The following is a 21,276-nucleotide window of genomic DNA, read 5'->3' on the forward strand; positions in this document are numbered from 1 at the left end:
AGGGAAGGGATAGATGGGATATTGGGAATAAATTTTCTTTGTGAGGGTGGGGAGGGGCTGGGATGGAATTCCCAGAGCAGCTGTGGCTGCTCCTGGATCCCTGGAATGCCCAAGGCCAGGGTGGACACCCTGGGACAGTGGAAGGTGTCCCTGCCCATGGCAGGGGTGGAATAGGATGGGATTTAAGGTCCCTTCCAACCCAAACCATTCTAGAATTCAATGATTCTATAGAATCAAAACCAGGGATTTAGAAATATTTAATATTACTAAATATTCCTTCCAGTTTCATACTTTTTCCCCCTCTGTCTTCTGCTGGTATCTCAGGTATTTCTCTGCTCAGCTGCTCTCACACAGAAAAATGTAGTTAGGAAAAAGCCCTGCTAATTACTGCTCCACATAAAAAAAAAAAAAAAATAGGCCTAACTGAGAAGTGATAAATTAATCATTAGCTTGAAAAGAAAGAGCTGTGTCTATCCCACACATTTCCATACACATTCCAGGTGGGAAACACCTTTTTTTTTTGTTTCCATCTGGCTGGCCAAGCTGGAGCAGTGGAGCCCGGCAATAGAAACACGGGCTGGGCTGCAGAACAAAGGCATTTCTGCGAGATGTAAAACACACACAGGGGGAGCAGGGGGATCCCAGGGCATCGCTGAACAACAAAGAGCCAATTCCCGGCGGGGTCCTGCCCCCATCAGCTCATTTTCTGTCATTAGCCCGGCCGGGCTGCGGGTGCGGCCCCAAGTGTGGGTGACAAGAGTGACTGGGATTGCTGATTCAGGGCTGCCCGGCTCCGGGGATCCCGCTTGGGGCCTCTCTGGGAACAGGCTGTTAATTACTGTTAATTACCGCTAATGACACCCCGCGCGTTTCCCAGCCGCGTGTGTCCCCCCGGGGTCAGCGGGGTTTGATGGGGAGGGTTTGAACATCAGCGGGGTGGGACAGTGGGGACAGGGCTGGGACAGTGAGGGATGGAGCTGGGATAGTGGGGACAGGGCTGGGATAATGGGGATGGAGCTGGGATAGTGGGGACAGGGCTGGGATAATGGGGATGGAGCTGGGATAGAGGGGAGGAGCTGGGATAATGGGGGATGGAGCTGGGATAGAGGGGATGGAGCTGGGATAATGGGGATGGAGCTGGGATAATGGGGATGGAGCTGGGATAGAGGGGATGGAGCTGGGATAATGGGGGATGGAGCTGGGATAATGGGGGATGGAGCTGGGATAATGGGAACAGGGCTGGGTTAATGGGGACAGGACTTGGGTAATGGGGATGGAGCTGGGATAGTGGGGACAGGACTTGGATAATGGGGATGGAGCTGGGATAGTGGGGATGGAGCTGGGATAATGGGGACAGGGCTGGGATAATGGGGACAGGAATGGGATAATGGGGATGGAGCTGGGATAGTGGGGACAGGCTGGGATAATGGGAGATGGGACTGGGACAGTGGGGACAGGGATGGGATAATGGGAACAGGGGACAAAGAAGGATGGAACTGAGAGAATGAGGGATTGGACTGAGACAAAAAGGATGGGACTGGGACAATGGGGGATGGAGTTGGGATAATGAGGGACAGGGCTGGGACAAGAAGGACCATAAGTGTCTATTTTACTATGCAGTACTGCAAATTAAATAAATACCATCATTAGTAGTGATAAGAGGATATTCTTACACTCAGGGCCAGAAAGGGCCTTTTATTTGTGAGTGGGAACATGTGGTGAAGCTCCTGCCCTGGAGGTTCCCATCCCAGCTGAGAGTTTGGTCTGCTGAGGAAGGAATGGATGTGGGGAAAGCCTTGGAGCTGGTGGCACAGGGATGCTGCTGCCCATCCAGCATCCCATGAGGATGCTCCAGCTTCCCAAATTCAGCACTTCCCTGGTGACAAACCCACCCACAGGAGTTTTTCTCCTCCCATTTTGGTTCAGACATACAAAGTCTTTGGATTTTGAGCTGGGTTTTGCCCAATCCCCAGGCTCTGAGGGATGGCTGCAGCACAGACAGTGTGCTTGGGATGGTCTGAGTGTCCCAGCAGCAGCTCCCAGCCCTTAACACAGAATTTTGGAGCTGAAATATTCATTTTCCACTCTTGGTTTGGGTTCTGTTCCCACCCTGAGAGCTGGCAGAGCTTCCCTGAGCTCCCAGCTCCCTCTGGAGCAGCACAGAGAGGCTGTGCTGGAGCTGCAGGGAGGATATTCCATCCAAGCCAGCTTTTCCTGCTGCTCTGGCAGGAAAATGAGGGAATGACAGGCTGTGCAGCAGGGAAAAGGCTCCACTTCATTCTGCTCTAACCAGAAAGTTTGTTCACCCAGAAGCCCTTTTGGGGGAGCTACTTATTTTCTAATCTTGTGGTAATAATGGAATGACACAGAAGTCTGGGGATAATGAAAACTGATTTCCTCATGCACCGAGCACAAAAGGAAGCAGGGAAGGGTTTCAGCGACCAGGCAGGAAAAGAGTTTATTTTAAATAAAGATTACAAAAATAACCTACTGTCAAAGATGATGTGAAAACCATTAAATAGCAATTTAAGGTAATTATAATCACGGGTGAGCTAAGGGCTATCTCACACAATTCCAATCAATCTTGCTGCCTGGCTGTGTTATCCTGAGCCCTCACTCCTGACTCCAGCCCTGCTCTGTTTGGAATTCAATTCCCTGCCAGGCAGAGCCACTGAGACCCAGTGATGCCCTCCAAGGGCTGATGGAGAAAAATCCCTTTGGGCTGTGCCTTCCCCAGCCCTGAGAGCCCCTTGGGAGCTTCTGGGATTGACACCAGAGTGTGGCACGAGGAGCAGATGGCACTGCCAGGCCTGGCTGTGCTGACATTTCATGGGCACGGTGGGTCCTTATTTACTAAATTGGCATTTCCAAGGAAATTTGCTAAATGGCACCAACCAGCCATGCTCACCCCCACAGAGTGCTGCTGCTCCCAAGGAATCATGCTTGAGAGAGGAAACAAAGTCAAAAAGTGCTTCCAGCAGTGGGAAAAGCCAGCCCTTGACCCAATGTGCCCCCCAAAAGGGCACTGGGAAACCTCCAGGAGGTTTCTGAGGGTCTGAGCTGGTGTGAGAGGCACAGGGATGTGATACCCAGGTCTTGCTGCAGCACTTTGGGGTGAAGCAAAGGCTCCTCTGCCAGCTGGGAGTGAAAAACCTCCAAAATTAATAACACTAATCTCAGTAACCTAATTTAGAGCTGGTTCAAAGGGCTCTGTGAGCTTGGGAGGTTAATCAGAGACTCATTAATGGGGTTTGGCAGCAGTTTGGACCTGCAGGACCTGCACACCTGAGGTGGGGAGCTGCTGGGACCATCCCATCCCAATAAATCCATTGGAGATTTATATCTCAACAAGGTTTTGGACATGCTGGGCAGAAGCTGTGTGCCTCAAAAATCAGTGTCTGCACCCTTCTTCTCCAACCTGGGAAAGCAGAGAGGATGTGCTGGGCCAGAAGGAGTGGTTGGGTGTTTCTTTATGTCATTTCTGAGCTGGACTTGATGATCTTAGAGGTTTTCTCCAACCTCAAGGATTCTCTGATGGGTCTGTGGGAAGTCCAAAGGTTTCTGCTCATGGAGCTTCTCCTGATGCAAGAAACCCTTCCCAGCCCTCCACACTGATACTTTGCAACTCCAGCCCAGCCACAATGTTCTTTGGATCACAAGAAAAACTTCTTCAAAAGGAAAAATGAGCAACAGGACCAAGGGGGAGATGCCCAGAACCACTTTGAGCAGCCTCAGGCAGTTCACTCCATCCCCAAGCAAGGGGGAGCTGGGGATTAACTTTGTGTCACATTGTTCTGAGAGGGGGAAATGGACTAATTAATTGGATTTTCATTTGGAAAAGGGGCGTTGGTTTGAGAGCTCAAACTGCCTGATTACTGCCAGCACATTAATTTCTCCTGGAAATGTGGCTGCAGTTTATCCTGATCACATTCAACTCCAGGCAATGAAAATTCTTCTTGCTATTTGTCTTGGCTTCTCTTGCTGGTACAGCATCTGCAAAAATCTGTCGTGCATGAAATGCTCCCCTCTCTTTTTGACAAGTTATTCCTTCTGCTGGCTAATTTTTCATTAAGAAAAATGCCAGGAACACCAGATACCCCATCAGGCCTCTGTGAGGGCTGTGCACTGAGATTAAAGGCTGAGAAGTGTGGCTCTGCTGGCATTGCTTTGTATCTATTATTTTAATGGATTTTTTTTTTTTTTTAAAGCCTCACAACCCCTTCCTGCACTCCTCAGCCCCCACAGCTGGAATTCTGCCTCAGTAAAACTCAGAGATGGGGTGAGATGGGTGCTTTGTACAGATGTGATGGCAAAGCCAAGCTGTGCTCAGCTAAAATCTGCCTCTGGGTGCTGCTGGTGGCTGAGAGGGGACAAGCAGTGGGATTGGGGCACACAACTGAGGCTCCAGCCAAAACGAGGGGGTTGTGGGTTAGAAAAAGAGCAGTTTCTGCACCCATTCCATAATTCCCTGCTGAGGTGGAGTCCTGGGTGAAAGGGAGCACAAGGGATGTGGAGCAGGGCAATGATACCTCGAACAGGAGCAGGAGAGATGCTCAGGAGCTTCAGTTTGAAGCATCCCCTAAATCCCTGCAAGAGCTGGGAAGGGTCAGAGGACTCAGTGAGATGATGGAAGTGAAAGGAAGGAATTTAGGGATCTGAGGCTGGAAAAGCTGCAGTGGGAAAGTGAGGTTTGGGTGGATAAATGGGGATTTTTACAGGGAAAATGGCATTGGGTGGTGGCCATGAGGTGCAGCCCTGGGATGTGCAGGGATGAGGGAACTGCCAGGCACAGGATGGGATCCCTGGGCTAGATGATCCTTGCTGGTTTCTTCACAAAATTTTACGATTCTATGACATTTTATGATTCTGAAAGTGGTATTCAGAGTGTTATCATCATCCTCCTTACCCCTGCCACCTTCTGCTGTGCATTGTCAGCTTCCTGAGGCACAGGGGAAGCTTTTCTAAAGGCATTAAATGGCATTTTAGAGCTGAAGTGGGCAGTTAAACAGAGCAGTGTCTGCCAGACAGATCGTGGCTCCTGCAGCAAAGCAGCAGTGGGGGAGAAAATCAGTGTTTTGGTACCCAAAATAACAATTTCCCTGCACGTGCCTCAAAGCAGGGAGCAAACTCAGGGGTGCAGCTGCAGAGAGGCACAAAGCAGCTCCCAAACCAGGGCTGGCTTGGGCACAAACTCATTTCCATGGTAATTAATCGTGGCTGTGCACGAGGAGGAGCCTCCCTGTCCCAGCACATTCCTGGGGACCCCTCAGAGAGCAGGGGAGGAAGAGGAGCCCCCAAATAACTTCATTTCCTCAAGGACCTTCCCTGACAGATGGGAGAAAATTGCTATAAAAAAACCCAAATCCCAAGATGGGAAAATATAATGAGCTATGGGCAAGGGGAAAAATAAATGCTGAGGGATATTTATGCAGCATGGGGAGCAGCCAGATCAGATCAGAAATTCCAATTAAGGCCATAATTTATTTCAACGGAAATAATAAAATTAGAGATGGGCCCAAGTGGTGAATTACAGATTGGGATCCCGACCCAAACTTTTTGGGATGTTCCATGTGGAGAAATCTCCACCCTCTGCTGATGGGAAACATGGAGCTGCACCTCCCAAAATCCTGCTGGATGAAGTAGCAGCATTCAAAGGGCATAATGAATGGGAGATAGAAATTGGGAGAATAGAAAATGTAAAAATGAAATAAAAATTTCCAGAAGGAAGCTACGAGAGGGAAGGATTCATTGGGAAATAGCATTTCCACTCTGCCCACATGGGAATGAAAAGCAGGAATCAGCCCTGGGAATGCCCAGGATGGAGAAGGGGCAGTGTTGATGTGAGGAATGAAAAACCTGCCAAAAGCTGCTGAGGATTTATGGAAGGATGAGGGAGCAGAGTTTGTAACCCCATTTCAGTAGGATTCCATACTGCCAGTCCTCAATATCAGAAAATTCTCAGTACTTGACCTGTCACCCTTGGAGGGTCTGGTGTCACCCTGTCCCTGTGATGGGACCAGCAACCCCATCCATGAGATGGGAATCTCAGGGAATACAGGGAAAAATCTCATTTTTTCCTGGGAGTGACCCAAAAGATGTTGTGTTGGTGGCTCTCTGCAGCTCAGCAGCAGCAAGGAGTGGATCTGGGTTTCTCCCTACCTGGCTCTGTGTTATGATGGGATCCTCACCCATGGAGAATTTGGGATGCACCCAAGGGTCCCAGCAGCACCCAGGGGTCACCCCCAGCTCCTTGGGGCTGTCCCAGCTGCTGGGTTTCCCTTCCAAAGCCTCCCATCTCCCCAGGAGAGCTCTGCCAGCATTTCATCCCATCCTCCCAGCACTCCTGAGTCACCTTTTCCACCCCCTCTTATTTAACCACCCCCCTCCCAGCCAGGACATTTTACAGCCTGGGGTTGTGATGATTAGAAATGGGAGTTTTCAGTCTTCTTCCCCTCCCTCTGCCCTGGTCAAACCCTCCATTTACAAAAAAGCAGAAGTATTTTAAACATGGAGATCAAAATTACACACTGGCTTAAATGTGTCACTTTCTGGCACAGTCACCTCATTTCTCAGCCAAGACTTGCAACTAAGACTTCTGCTCCTCTATTCTCTTCTCATTTCTTTTTTCTTTCCACAAGCCCAAAAATCTATTAAAAAATAGATTTAACCCCTAAGCAACTGCTCCAACTTCTTGCTTGGGGTTTTTGTGGTGCTCACTGGAGTTTCTCAGCTTCTCCAAATTGTCTCAGATCCCTCAATTTGGGGTGAGTGCAGCTCCATGTGAGGTGTCCTTTCTTTTCCCAGTTGCAAATGTGGGCTTTTTTTTAATAGAAAAGTCTGAATCTTCAGGAAATAGAGGCTAATTTATAATCCTGCATCTCATTTCCAAGGAGCTCAGAGTTTCTCAAGTGTTGTAGCCTTGAGTGCATCATGTAATTAAAAGGGGGATTGTGGCTGCAAATGCAAATAGCAGCTAAAAAAAAAAAAAAAAAAAAAAAAAAAAAAAACAAAGGGTATTTTACACTGTGTTTGTTCAAGGCTCTTGTAAGAAGATCCCACCAGAGAAATGGGATTGAGATGCTGAGGTTGGAAATGAAACAGGTTCAGGGACATCCTGCACACAAAATGTTTTGTCTCCTGGCACACAGAGTAGAAAACACAACCCTGTTGTGTAGTTTAGGGCTTTTCCAGGCTTTTCTGCTGAATTTAGAACTCTCAGGTAATAAGGGCACATCCCCATTGATTGGGAATTAACCAAAAATGGGGCAGTGCATCTTTGGTGGAGCTCAGGCAGCAGAGGCTGGAGCTGGGTTAATCCTGAGCAGCAGAACAAGGGGACAGCCTGGGGCTCCTGCCTTGGTCTCAGTGCTGCAGGGCACACTTTGGGAATGTCACACACCTGGAAGAGTCCTGGCCCTGCAAACCAGGGAGCAAATCCCCTTTTCCCCATCCCCATGGCTCCTGCTCCCCAGGAACTCACCAGGTCTGCTGTGAGCCTGGGTTTGCACTGGCTCTGCAGCACTGAGCAACAGATGGAGGCACAAGATCAATATAGAGTCCAAATAATTAAGAATCGTGTTTTTAATTGTGCCTTCTCAACAAGCATTTCAAATGCTCCCTAAACATTCCAACTGCTCCATCCAGGGGAACAGAACATCCCAATCCTCCATCCAGGGGAACATCCCAATCCTCCATCCAGAGGAACATCCCAATCCTCCATCCAGGGAAACATCCCAATCCTCCATCCAGGGGAACATCCCAATCCTCCATCCATGGGAACATCCCAATCCTCCATCCAGGGGAACATCCCAATCCTCCATCCAGAGGAACATCCCAATCCTCCATCCAGAGGAACATCCCAATCCTCCATCCAGAGGAACATCCCAATCCTCCATTTAGAGGAACATCCCAATCCTCCATCCAGGGGAACATCCCAATCCTCCATCCAGGGAAACATCCCAATCCTCCATCCAGAGGAACATCCCAATCCTCCATCCATGGGAACATCCCAATCCTCTATCCATGGGAACATCCCAATCCTCCATCCAGAGGAACATCCCAATCCTCCATCCAGGGGAACAGAACATCCCAATCCTCCATCCAGGGGAACATCCCAATCCTCCATCCAGGGGAACATCCCAATCCTCCATCCAGAGGAACATCCCAATCCTCCATCCAGAGGAACATCCCAATCCTCCATTTAGAGGAACATCCCAATCCTCCATCCAGGGGAACATCCCAATCCTCCATCCAGGGAAACATCCCAATCCTCCATCCAGAGGAACATCCCAATCCTCCATCCATGGGAACATCCCAATCCTCCATCCATGGGAACATCCCAATCCTCCATCCAGAGGAACATCCCAATCCTCCCTCCCCATCACCCCCCAGGCCAGGCCAGCTCTCCCTCCCTGCTTTAATTCCTATGAAACGTGGCCACATCATTCAAACAACCTCGTGTTTGTGCAGGTAATGATGATCTGGGCTCATTTATGCAAGATTATCCTTTTATCACATTTCCAGACTCATTTATGAGGCTCATGTTTTCCCCCCAAGGGCATCATCAAGTGAGTTAAGTTGTACTATTTGCCTCCTGCAGTGAACTGGCAGGAGCCTACTTCATTGACTGATGAGGGCTGCTGCCTTTGCCAAATAGGGGCTGTGTGATGGATATTTTACTTGTGAATATTAGAGCTGGAAATTAGCATGTTTATTGAGGTAGAATGTGTTTGTTTACATTCTGCTACCCATGGTATTACCTTTTATGACCTGAGTTATTTAGCTGAGGAGAAGCAGAAGCGTTCCCTATCTGGGGGAGGGGAGAGGGGGATAAAAAAAAATAGATTAATGAGCTACTAGATATCAAATTATGCTTTAAGTGAGTGACAGAGAAGCCTTGCTGGGAGCTGCTCTGCTCCTGTCACCTGGGCTGGAGAACAGAGGGATGGTAGGGAGAGACTTTATTTATTTTTTTTTAAACTTATTTTTGCCTATAGAGTAAAACATCCAGGGTCTCTGGAGCAGCTTGGTGGGGATGGTGGATGGGAAGAGCTCAGGGTCTCAATCTTCACCCTGCAGGCTCCTTGATTCCATGGGGGGAGCCTGACCAGCACATTTCAGAGCAGACATGCTTTCCCCAGCCAGAAAAACACAGGAGATCTTACAGAAAGCAAGATCTGGATCAAATCTCCCCAAAATGTCATTCCTTCCCTGCCAAGCTCTCTTGCTTGGTGCAGCCTGCAGATGAAACATGGTTTATATCAAGGCAAAGAAACAAAGCAAAATTTGTCACTAATTTGTGTGGCCTCTAAAGATCCATTGTCACAAGTGAGCAGAAGAGAAAGGAATTAATGTTGTGTGAGACAGGGAGCAAAGAGGAGGTGCCAGTGAAGGGGCAAACTGGGACTGGGAAATCCTCCAAAATCCCACCAGCCCTTCCCTGGGAACCTCATTCTGCTCAGCACTGAGTGCTGGTGGCCTTGGAGGGCTGGCAGGTGACACTGGCAGTGCCACCCTTGATGTGACAGAGGTGGCAGCTCCACCCCAGCAGCCTCTGCCCACCCTGTTTTGCCCCCCAGATTTTGTCCTTTCCCACCCTGTTTTGCCCCCCAGATTTTGTCCTTTCCCACCCTGCTGTGCCCCCAGTTCTGTCCCTGCCACGTGCCTCTCCAGGGTGACATGGTGACAAACACTCCTACAATAACTGGCAATAAAAATTATGATTGCCAATATCTGCAAGGCACTCGTGAGTCGTAGGATAAAGGGAATTAACAGCTTGAAAAATTGCTGGGCCCTGGCAGAAAGCAGAGCTGTAAATGTTGGGATTATTTCCCCTGTGCCATGGCTGTCAGCAGGGGATGGTGCAAGTGGGATGTGCTGTGGCTCCCACAAGGAATCATTTCCTCTCCTCCTTGTGGAGTTTTTGGAGTTTTTGGAGTGTTTAATGTGGCAAATGTTGCTGTGCACAGAGCTGTGGGGGTGGAAATCAGCTGTCACTGGTCAGCTCCAGGAGCACCCCCAGGCCACAAAGTCATTTCTTCCCAAATTCTTCCCCAGCTGCTGGGCCAAAACTTGGTTTATCCTGAGTCTGTTCCTCTTCCTGCCCTCCTAAAGAGCTCTCAGTATTCCTTTGTCCACGTTCTTCCTCTCCTCATCCTGCTCTTGGCCTTAACACTCCCATGATGTCATAAATTCTTGGGGTTAATTGTGCATTCTGCAGGGAATATTCAAAGGCACCACTTTGCCCAATGGGCTAAAATACATTTGCATGAAGTGTTCATTGAGCAATTATGAATAACCTACAAGTTTTAAAAAACAGCCTCTTTGTGGCTAATTTGAATGTTTGCTGCAAAGTGCAGCATTTGCTGAATTAATGAGTCATTACAGATATTTCACTGAGCTCTGGTGGCACTGCCTGCTGCTGCAGGAAGGGCTTTTTATTCTTCCACTGCACCTGTACCATTCCAGCAACATGCAATGCTTAATTTCTGCAAATTACTCCTACTAGAGCAATATGAAATACAACTAACTTGGGGGAAGGAGAGGTATACTTTAATTAAATCATCTTGCAATTAGTCCTTGAGTGATGAGGTAAAGGTGGTTTATCTCTGTGCACTGGCACCAAACCACTGAGGAGATGCACATAGAGGGAATTCCAGAATTTATAGGAGCTTCCAGTGCCTCAGGAGAGCTGGAGAGGGATTTGGGACAAGGGATGGAGGGACAGGACACAGGGAGTGGCTCCCACTGCCAGAGGGCAGGGATGGGTGGGATTTTGGGAAGGAATTCCTCCTTGGGAGGGTCTTCAGGGCTGGGATGGAATTGCCAGAGCAGCTGTGGCTGCCCCTGGATCCCTGGCAGTGCCCAAGGCCAGGTTGGACTCTTGGAGCACCTGGGACAGTGGGAGCTGTCCCTGTCATGGCAGGGGTGGCACTGGGTGGGATTTAAGGTCCCTTCCAACCCAAACACTCCATGATTTTATGATTTCATAATCAGATGAGTTGTTCAACACTTGGAGATTTCCTAAAAGCCTTCAAAGAGCTCTTTGCTGTTTGCTTGGGACCCCCTATATTTACAGCATTCAAACTGATCCCACAAAAATTTGTCTTTCCTGGAAATTCATTGGGGCCTGATTCTATGGAATAATACAAAGAGAAATTGAAATATGCCATCAGTCAGGTGTTTTGTGATGAGGAGGATACACAATATTGAGTGTAGATACTGGATTTGGTCCTTTGGGATCTTCCCAGCTGTGGGACTCTGGCTCTGCTGCTCTTTTGCACTTTTGGGGACTTCTTTTGAGAGATGTCAGCCCCTCACACCAAGGGTGTGATTGTCCCCTTTGTCCCTTCCATGATGACACCCAGAAGTCAGAGATCCACCCAAAAACCTCTCCTAGGTGGGACAGGGATTTCCCCACTCATTTCCCTTGGGATTTTCTGCTGGAGAAGGAGATGAATGGCTGAGTGCTTCCCAACTCCCCTGGCAGCATTTAGCAGGATGTAAAGTTTTCCTGGTGATTTATTGTCCCCAGTGTTTTAGACAGACAAAATATGCTGGCAGTCTGTCCTGGCTGACACTGCAAACCTTGTCTGGCACACAGAGCCCTGCACATGACAGGAACATCTCTTGTTTGCAGACATCCAGGAGCCCCTTGGGAGGTCACAGAGAATTCCTCTGTTGGCGGATTCTGTCCTAAATTGAAGAGCAAATGTTAAACAAAGGCATGTGCAGGACAAATCTGTCCTTCAATCACTATTGTCTAGGTATAAAATATAATATTTATTTTTTAAAAAGTTCCTAAGTGCAGTTCAGAGCAGAATTTGGGATAAAATCATCAGAGGCAAGAAAATCCAGCAGCAATTCCTCCCTTTCCTCTCAGCAACCTCAGCATTGCAAGAAGCAACTCAGGGACAGAGTTTCCACAAAAATGTCATTTCTTGAAGCTTAGAAAACCATGTTTCTAATAACAGAACTTCAGGTTCTGATAAGCAGCATGCCCACAAACACACAACCACACAGGATGCAGACAGCACCAAGCACAAAGCCTGAAATTCGATTTTTGGGCTTGTCTCAGGTTGCATAACAACTTCAGTGTTACTTAAATGTAGGTGTTTAGTGTGTGGGTGCACACTGCTGTGTGTGTGTGTGCATTAATAGCAATTTGTGATAGATGCCTCTGGGGCCCAGGCATTCAATAAGGAAAAAAAGGAGTTTTTATGGGAGATAACATAACTGTTTGCAATTTGGCTATTCATTGTATCTTTGACATTTTATGTACTGCATTAGCTGAGGCAATTTCATGCATATGGATATAATGCATTAAGTAGGAGCACTTAAATATAGTGAAACTAATTTTATGATGATTAGTTGAAGGAAAACATTGCATTGGTATCATCTATACAGGAGCCAATTTGCATGAAAATGCCCAAAGTTGCTATGCCAACATTTTCTGTGTTGCCGGTCGGGGTCGTCTCTGTGTCAAGACTTTGTATTAAAAATCGGTCTCCAGTGCCCGTGTCTTTTAATTCATTGCAAGCTGTAGGCCATTTGCTCACAAAGCACTTGCAGTAAAACAAATGAATAGCTAAAATACTCATTTGCATGATTCCCATTTGCAAACGATTCCCCTGAAATTAAGGAAGCGTGTGACTCGGTTGTGAAGATGGATGGGCAGATGAGCCGTGCAATTAATATTTTTCGGCGTTCTCTCTTTTAAAGCCCTCCTAAGACTCGGAGCAGCACATGCTGCCTCCCAGACAAATTGGGTCCTGCAACAGTTCCAGGGCTGCCATGGCAGCAGCTTGTTCCCCACTCTCTCCCCTTTATTGTCTCACTTACATTATGCAGTAATTAAAACTATTTACCATTCCTACTTATCTGCCATCTGCTGCCATCCAAGTTTGCTCTCCTTTATAAAGCCATCTTCGAGGAGAGGAGTCAAGGACGAGGAGGGGGAGGGAGAGATGCTCCTGCTTTTATTAATAGGTAGCAGACCAGGACGAGGTTGAGTGTTGTAAACAACTGGAGAGTGTCATTTTCTGGGATTTACATCTGGCCACCGTGACAGGGAAGAGGTTTTTTTTCCTGGCACAGCACTGGAGCAGATTTTACATCTCTGTTTTGACACCAGGATGGTGCTGATGGTTCATTCACTCAGCCAAAGCAGAGGAGTGAATGAAGGGTTTGGATTTGAACCCAGTCCTTGATCAGTGAATGAGAGATTAGTTCCTGCTGGATCCTGCACTGATTGCAGCCAGGATTTGCATGGGAACAGCATCAGGATCAATACATTGGAGAAATGGGATGGGAATGCCCAGAGATCTCCAGGGAAAATATGGACAGAGCTTGAGGCTTGAAATCGTGGCAGGGGTGGGGACAGGAGAGGTGACAGCCAGGTAAGCCCAGGCTGGCAGATTTAGGGAGGGCAGGAGGTGCCCAGCAGGCTCGTACCCAGCTGAATGGGGCAATAAAGCAGCTCCCAGGGCGCTGCCGACAATAAAAAGTGAAGAACCCGGCAATTACTGCCGCCCTCGTCGCCCAACTCACGCTCCGGATTATTTACAATGGCTCTAAAATTTAAAAAATCCACTTGGCTTAATCGCCTTCTTCTACACAAAAGCCACGGATCAGCTCTGGGGAGTCGGGAACAGTTCACAAAAACACTGAACTTTGCTCAAAAAAAAGCTCAAAAGCATTTTTGAGTTGTGTATTCTCCTTTATTCCAGCCCTGGCAGGCTGTTACAGCTCACAGCACAGCCATGGCACACAGCACTCTGGCTGAGTTGGGTTTTTTCTTAGAAAGCCGTGGCAGTTCCATGAGTTTTCCATCGTTCGACTGCAATTGATTTTCTCAGTGCTGTTTTTTTTTTTTCTTTTCTTTTCTTTTTATGTATAAACACTCAGATCTGGATTTCAACTCTTTTTCGTGGCAGGCTCTGTTTTTGCCACAGTCTCCTGGTCTGAGGAAAACATCAAGGGAAAGGAGGAGAAAATGTTGAGTTCTGGGTTTGGGTTTTTAACCATCGGGGATGTTGGTGTGAAGCATCATCCAAGAAATTCTGGCAGAAATAGTCCCGAATCTAGAAAAAACGTGCAGCAGGCAGAAAATGCTCCACTGGTGTCCCGAACAATGCTGGCAAACGCTGCTGGGGTGGCTCCTTCAGCGCCCCAGAATCTCCCTCCTGCCCACATTTAAGGACTGAAGGTGAGAACCAGCATCCCCATTTTCAGCGCTTGGTGCAGATTCCTCAAACCCAGCGCTGGATGCTCTCAGCATTTCCCAAGCCATTAAATTCCTTTGTCACCGTGCAAATACTTTTCATTCCTGGCCGAGTAGAGCAGAGGGGGCATTGTTACACCAAATTATTTACAGACACACGGCTGAAACCTTAAAACGGGGACCTTTCTGGTCCTTTTTTCGGAACTCCGGGAGGTTGGAGCATCTCAGACACATCCCAGTTCATCCCAGCAGGATGGGACCACCCTGCTCTCCCATTGTTCCTGAACCCCATCCAGATATGGCTGAGATCCCTAGCACGATTCAATTTGGCCCCACAACAGTAATTTGCTTTTTTGTTTGGTGTTGGGCTGCTAAAGGTTGAGTGAAAACCTCTGGAAATCTTAAATATCCAAAGTTGAAAAACTGGCTGAGTTTTCTTTATGCCATCCAGCATCCCCATCCCTTTTAGTAAATGATTTTGCATCACAACCCCGCAAAAAAAATTACCATAGAAATCCCATTTAAGGCAAGGAGGGAAAAAAAATAATGTAAAAGGAAATATTTTAGGTAGGAGTTGAACAGCAAATGCTTTTTGGTCTCTGTGGGGAGTAATGATCCACAACAAGGACACAATTCTATATGCATGTAATATTATCACATGCTTCAAAAAGCTTTTAAATCACATAAATGCAGTTATGGACCATTGTACAAAATAAACATTCCACTTGTGTTTAGGCTGTTTTTAGTTCTTTGATCTAAAGTGATGCTTGCAGATTTTATTGCTTTGTAAATTAAAGCAGCTTTGATTTGATTGAACTAAATTAATAAGGCTTCTGCCTTGTTGCAAGATAACAACTACAGTATATTTTGGCTGCACTGCACATAAGGAAACTGCAGTCTGTAACAATTCCACTGAAGCTTTGTGGAGGATTTCAATACCTATTTTAATTAAAACAAAAGCCACTAATGTGTTCCTTAAAGAGAAAAAAAAACCCTTAAAAGTCCTTTTAAATCTATTTTAAGATGTCTTAAGGACTAGAAGATAAATGGCAGGGGAGCTGGGCTCTGACAAGAGACTTTTTCTCTGCCTGAATTTGCTTCTTGCACGTCTAAGGCATAGCTCTTTGAGGATGATAAATCATGGAATCCTGGTTTGTGTTGGGAGGGACCTTAAAGCCCATCCCAAAATTCCATCCTTCCCCTATCCCAGGCTGCTCCAAGCCCCTCCAGCCTGGCCTTGGACACTCCAGCAAGGATCTGTGCTCAGGTGGGCTCTGACCATGCTGGGAATGTCCTCAGCCCACTTTAACCAACCTGCTGTGACATTTTCCAGCTAATTTCTGCTCTCTGGGGCTTTCCAGCACAGTCAGCACCCTGAAGAGGCTCCTGTAGCTCTCAGGAAGGTTTGGGACATGGACATCCCTAGTCCAAACCATCTGATAATTTTAAGGAAGCTCTTTGCTGCCTGTGGATCTACTTGTTTTGGTTTTGTTTTTTCCCCCTTGGGAAGTCTGAAACCAGAAATGGTTTTTGCTCAATTTCATTTCCCCAAAAGAAAAGGCCTTCAACAAAAGCTGCTCTTTGAAATCTCTAACAATAAAAAAAAGGCAGTGCCAAAAAACAGAGCTGCCACATCCTGACCACAGGGGCACCGTGGGAGGAGTGGAAGAACAATTTCCACAGGGAAAAACTGGGAGCAAAGGGATCCAGCTGATGGGCATCCCTGGAAGTGTCCAAGGCCAGGTTGGACACTGGGGCTTGGAGCAAACTGGGATGGTGCAAGGTGTCCCTTTAACACCCTTCCCAACTAAACCTTTCTGGGATTCTGGGATCTGGTGGGGTCCCCAGACACAGATGCAGCTGGGAGGGCTCAAACCTCAGCTCTCCCTGCACATCTCCAGGCTCTGCAATGGAAACAGCCAAACAAAAATCTCTGTGAGCCCATTGCTGGCTCAATACAGCCACACAAATCACTGGGTGGGCAAAATCCCCACATGGGGTGAAGGACAGTGTTTGCTGTGGGCTCCATCCATTTCATCCCAGAAACTCAGACCCAGAAACTCATCCATCCTTCTCGTGGCTGGATCTGCCCCACACAGCAGTGCTGAGATGCTTCCCAGTGTTTTTCTAGCTGAGCTGGAGGGGCAGATGTGCTGGCTTTGCATGGGCAGGTGAGCCCTGGTCCTGATGCTGAGCCCCTGCTCAGCATCCCCTGACATTTCTCCTGCCTCTGCTGTGAGCTCAGTAGTGGGATGAAAAAAATCCCCCCAGGCTCATCTCCCCCAGCAGCAGCCCCAGCTCCCCATCCTTCCCCTCCTTACTCTTTTCATAAATAATTTTAATATAGTCCAGAGTGGCTCAAAACAGGAAACTCTGCTGTTTTAGTTTGGTCTGGAGTCAATTTTCCTAATCCCTGCGGTGGAGTTGCTAAGTTACTCTATCCCAGGGCCCTCGCTGCTGTTTTCATGTGGAAAAAAAAACAATAATCATAAAAAAAAAAAAAAAAAAAAAAAAAAAAAAAAAAAATCTGTTCTTCACTAAAGTGCCGGAGTTTGGGAAAGCTGCGGCTCGGAGGGCACAAGGAGCCTTTGCAGAGCTGTCCTGCAGAAAACCCGTTTGAAAAATCCCTGGAAAAGCAAAGTGCTGGGCGGCTTTGGCGAGGTCAGGCGGGTCAGATTTGAGATGAAATGAAAGACAAACAGTGGCCCTGGAAAGCGCTGCCTGCATCTCCTCGGGCGTAATGAGCCCTGGCTGCGCGCTTGGGCGGAGGCCAAACACTCATTTACCACAAATCTGCTGTAAATGATTACATTACCTTCCATTCGTTTCTGTAGTACCCCCAACTGCTCATTCCAAAGTGAATTCAGCAGAAGGAAAGCTGCCACTTCCCTGTAATTATTGTCCCTCGGCTGTTGGGCCACGCTCCTGCCCCGAGCTGTGGGACAGAGGGGACAAATCTGCTCCTTGGGCACTGCCTTGGTGAGGGAACGGCATGGGATGGGGAAAGTGGAGAGCAGGGATGCTGCTGGACCCCCAAAATCGCAGCTGGGAACGGGAGCAGGTCATAATCATGGAATGGTTTGTGTGGAGGGGACCTGAAAGCTCATCTCGTCCCACCCCCTGCCATAGGGACACCTTCCACTATCCAGGGTGCCCCTTTTGCTCCTGGGGTCTCCTTGGCCGCTGGAGGTTTTTGGGGATGAAGTTTGGAATTTAGCAGGGTGACCTGGCTCTCAGTGAGGATCCCTGGCTTCCCTGTATCCCAGGCAGGGCAAAAGGTTCAGAGACCTGTCTGGCTTCGAGCTCCAGGAGTGGTGACATCCCAAATCTGCAGATTTAGAGAATCATCTCTCTCTAAGCAATTCATCCTTTCTCCCACCCCACCTCCTCCTTTCCCTACAGAAAAGCGCTTGGCACAGCCCCTCCTCTCTCCACAAGGATTCCCCCAGCTCCCTCCTCTGCTGGACCGCTTTGTCCAAGCTGTGTTTGCCTTCTGGGCTCCTTTTTCCATTCCAGCCATGTGCCTGGGAGTGATGAAAGAGCAACTGGGCTCTTCAGCCGTGTGCAAACTCACGCTCTGCTGGTGTGAACTACTTTTCCTTGATGGGATTGACAACCACACGGTGATTTCTCCCCTCTGCACTCCTCCTCACATGACAGATTCCTGTGGCTTGCAGTACAGGGCCAGTTTATTTATTTTCTCCCAGCCCTACATGTGCAGCGCATGTTGCAGAGAGGCAGAGTGATCGCTATCCTGACAGTTTTCCATCTCTCCAAGGCACAGGAAATAGCATTGCTTTCCCTGCCAGGGCTGCAGTTACACTGGAGGCTGGGGCTGGGGATGGTTTGGTGCTCAAAAACACCCTTGGGATGCTTTGAGATGAGCAGAAAACTAAAAATAACCCCTGGGAGTCAAATCTTTCTGAAATTAAGGCAGGGAGCACCGGAGCTTTGTGCCAGTCCCAGGTGTGCTCCCATCCCTGTGCCCTCCCTCCCTTCTTGCAGCCTTTTCCCGAGGCCTCCTGCTAATCTGCCATTTGTTATTGATTTTATTTAAGCTGCAGCAGTTTGTTATTATTATTAATTCCAGGCACATTTCTAACAGCACTAATAGGCTGGAAGAGAGAAGTGCTCTCATTTACACACTCCTTCTCTCTGGAGGTGATCTAAGTCCATCCATCTCCCCAGCACAGAAGAAGAGATGGGAAATGGAGATAAAGGCTGTTAATGGTGGGTTTAAAGTGTTGAGTGTGAGGGTGTGAGAGGTGACACCAGGAGCTGTTTAATTATCATCCTGTGGCATCACAGCTGATAAGGGGATCGAGCTTCTGCTGCCCTATGGGAACCAGGAACGTGGTGCTGATCCTGCAGCTCCTCCCCATTAGACAGACAGCCCAAATATCAAAATATTATCTGAAAATGTCGTTAGGCCACAGCTTGCTCTGGAGCTTGTCCTTGTGCTGAAATGCAGAGGTTCATCCCAGCGAGGAGAGGTGGAGGGAGCGCTGCTGCTGCTCCTCGTTGCATCCATGATCCTGCCACTGGTTTTTGCTGCTCACACCACCAGAGGATTTTCCCAGGAAGGGAGAGTGCCTTTATGAATGTGAATTTTGGAGTGAACAACTCCTGGATTATGGTTGGCAAGCGCTGCCTTGCACAGAGACACTGAGCACCCCCAGAGCTCGAGGCTGCCCTTGGAATTCTGTGGGATTTTTTGTTGGCATCTTCCCCCTTCACCTCCTGGAGCAGAGGAGACTTTTCCAGGGATGAGGGGAGGTCACTGTCCATGAGACACCTGGTGTGGGCAGGAGCTGCTCCAGTGGCATCATTCCATGGATGACATCATTTTATTGATGGCATCTCTTCATGGAGCCATCATTCCCATTGATGCCATTATTCCATTGCCATGGATGTCATCATTCAATTCCACTCCCATTGATGCCATCACTCCATTGATGCCATCACTCCATCCCATTCCCATCCATGCCACCCCTCCATCCATGGATGCCATTGTTCTGTCACCTGTGGCTCTGCTGTCCCTCTGGGCCTGCAGGAGATGGAAGCAATCAGAGTAACAGTGGGGCAGGAGCTGTGTGCAGAACAAACCCAATTCTGAGCCATCACACAGGGCCCTGGCTGGATCCAAAGTTGCTGCTTCCAGGAAGTTTGCCTTTTGTTTGATCTATTTTGTGCATCCCTATTAAATAACTAATTATTTAACATCTTTTAAAGCTTTGCTATATATTACAGTAGGCAGGACACAAATGGCTGCTTTTAATAATATAAAAGCCCATTAGCTTCATTTACTGTTAATGTTAAAATAAACATGAGGCAATTTAGATATACTATTCCAATTTCACGGAAACTTTGATGTTTTTCTTCTCCACTCACATAATTAAGGGAAAAAACTACTAATGATATTAAGTTTGTACAGTGTTAATGACAGAAACAAGCTGCAGTAGAAATTGCAGCCATTAATATGGAAAAATAAAATATTTAACACGGGAGATAAATGAAAGCAATTTTAATATAGCAAAATGAAGAAAATTAATTTTAGAAACTTTCAGCATTCTTAAAACGCTCTCGGTTTGTGATACATTTTGTGTGGTTTTCTGGTCAGGGTTATTTATGATTATTTTTAACACCCACCTGTTTTCCTTTTTTTCTCTTCCCATTGTTTCCTCTGTATGTTGAATTCCACCCAGATTTACACTCCATAACCTGGTAACAACTAAAGGTGGGCTCATCCTTAGGGGATGCTTTATCAAACTTTTTTTTTTTTTTTTTTTAGGGAAGCAGGAACCCTTCAGGCATTTCAAACCCCTAAATGCCACCTGGGGATGCAGGGTGGTGCCCAGGAACATTTCAGCCTCTCTGCTGCCTCTTCCACACCATCAGCTCCATCACTAACATTTGGCAGCCTTTGCCAGCAACCCATTTTTAGCAACAGCTCGGTGATTTCTTTTATTCTGATGCATTTATTTACAGGAAATGATTAATTAAAGGAATTCTTTTCATTGCCATTAATTGTTTTGCAGACAACCCGACGAGATAATCATCACATGCTGGCAATCACTTGCCATCAATTATCCCCACACTGCTGCTGTCAGTGGATCACAGCCCCTACTGCTGGTGCCACCCAGGCATTTTCCAGTAATGCAGGACTGGGGAGGATGGGAAACAGCTTCCAGACAGGCTCTGAGATTGATAAGCAAGCCAAAGGGAAATGCATTAAACTATTTAACTGCCTGGAAATCCAGCATAATGAACATCCAAAGGTATCTGATTACTAGTTCACTGTAGCTTGCCTTTATTTATTTGTTAGTGTTTAAATTTTGTTCCAATTAGTTCTTGTGTTGGGAACTCTCTTGCTGCAGGGATGGGTCCAGCTGAAGATCCTCAAATCTGCACCCAGGTGGGTGGGATGGGAGAGGGATGAGGGGTGGCAGACCCTGGGAACAGCCAGGTCCAGGATTGTGCAGCACTGACAGGGATTTGTGGAATTTGGGTGGCCCTGGATGAGCTCTCCTGTCCTGCTTCCCTGGGCCACCATCTCCCTACTCAGGGCTCATCTCCACCTGAGTCAGGGCTCATCACCACCTCCACTCCCTGTTCCCAAATCACAGAATCCTGGAATGGTTTGGGTTGGAAATCATCTTGTCCCACTCCCAGCTATGGGCAGGGACATCTCCCACTGTCCCAGGGTGGTCCAAGCCCTGCCCAGCCTGGCCTTGGGCACTGCCAGGGATCCAGGGGCAGCCACAGCTGCTCTGGGTACCTGTGCCAGGCCCTCCTCACCCTCACAGGAAAGGATTTCTCCCCAAAATCTAATCAAAACCTACTCTCTGACAATTTGAGCATATTCCCCCTTGTCATGTCCCTCCAGTTCCTAATGAATTTTCCCTCCCCAGCTTCCCTGTAGCCCCTTCAGATCCTGGAAGGAGCTGTGGGATCTCCACAAAACCTTCTCTTCTCCAGGCTGAGCAGCCTCTGGTGGATCCTCTGGAATTTCTCCAACATTCCCATGTCCACCTTTGGTTGGCAGCACAGAAGTC

General features: G+C 47.8%; 1 long non-coding RNA gene across 1 annotated transcript in view; it reads left to right on the forward strand.

Moving 5' to 3' along the window:
* Positions 1-21,276, forward strand: part of LOC306807814 — a 43,321-nt gene that overhangs the window by 19,916 nt on the left and 2,129 nt on the right. The window contains exon 2 of the long non-coding RNA XR_013775821.1: positions 20,260-20,499. This is a non-coding gene — a long non-coding RNA (uncharacterized lncRNA). The remainder of the gene's footprint in view (positions 1-20,259; positions 20,500-21,276) is intronic.

Source organism: Erithacus rubecula (assembly GCF_903797595.1).
Source record: "Erithacus rubecula genome assembly, chromosome: 14".
Lineage (NCBI taxonomy): Eukaryota > Metazoa > Chordata > Aves > Passeriformes > Muscicapidae > Erithacus > Erithacus rubecula.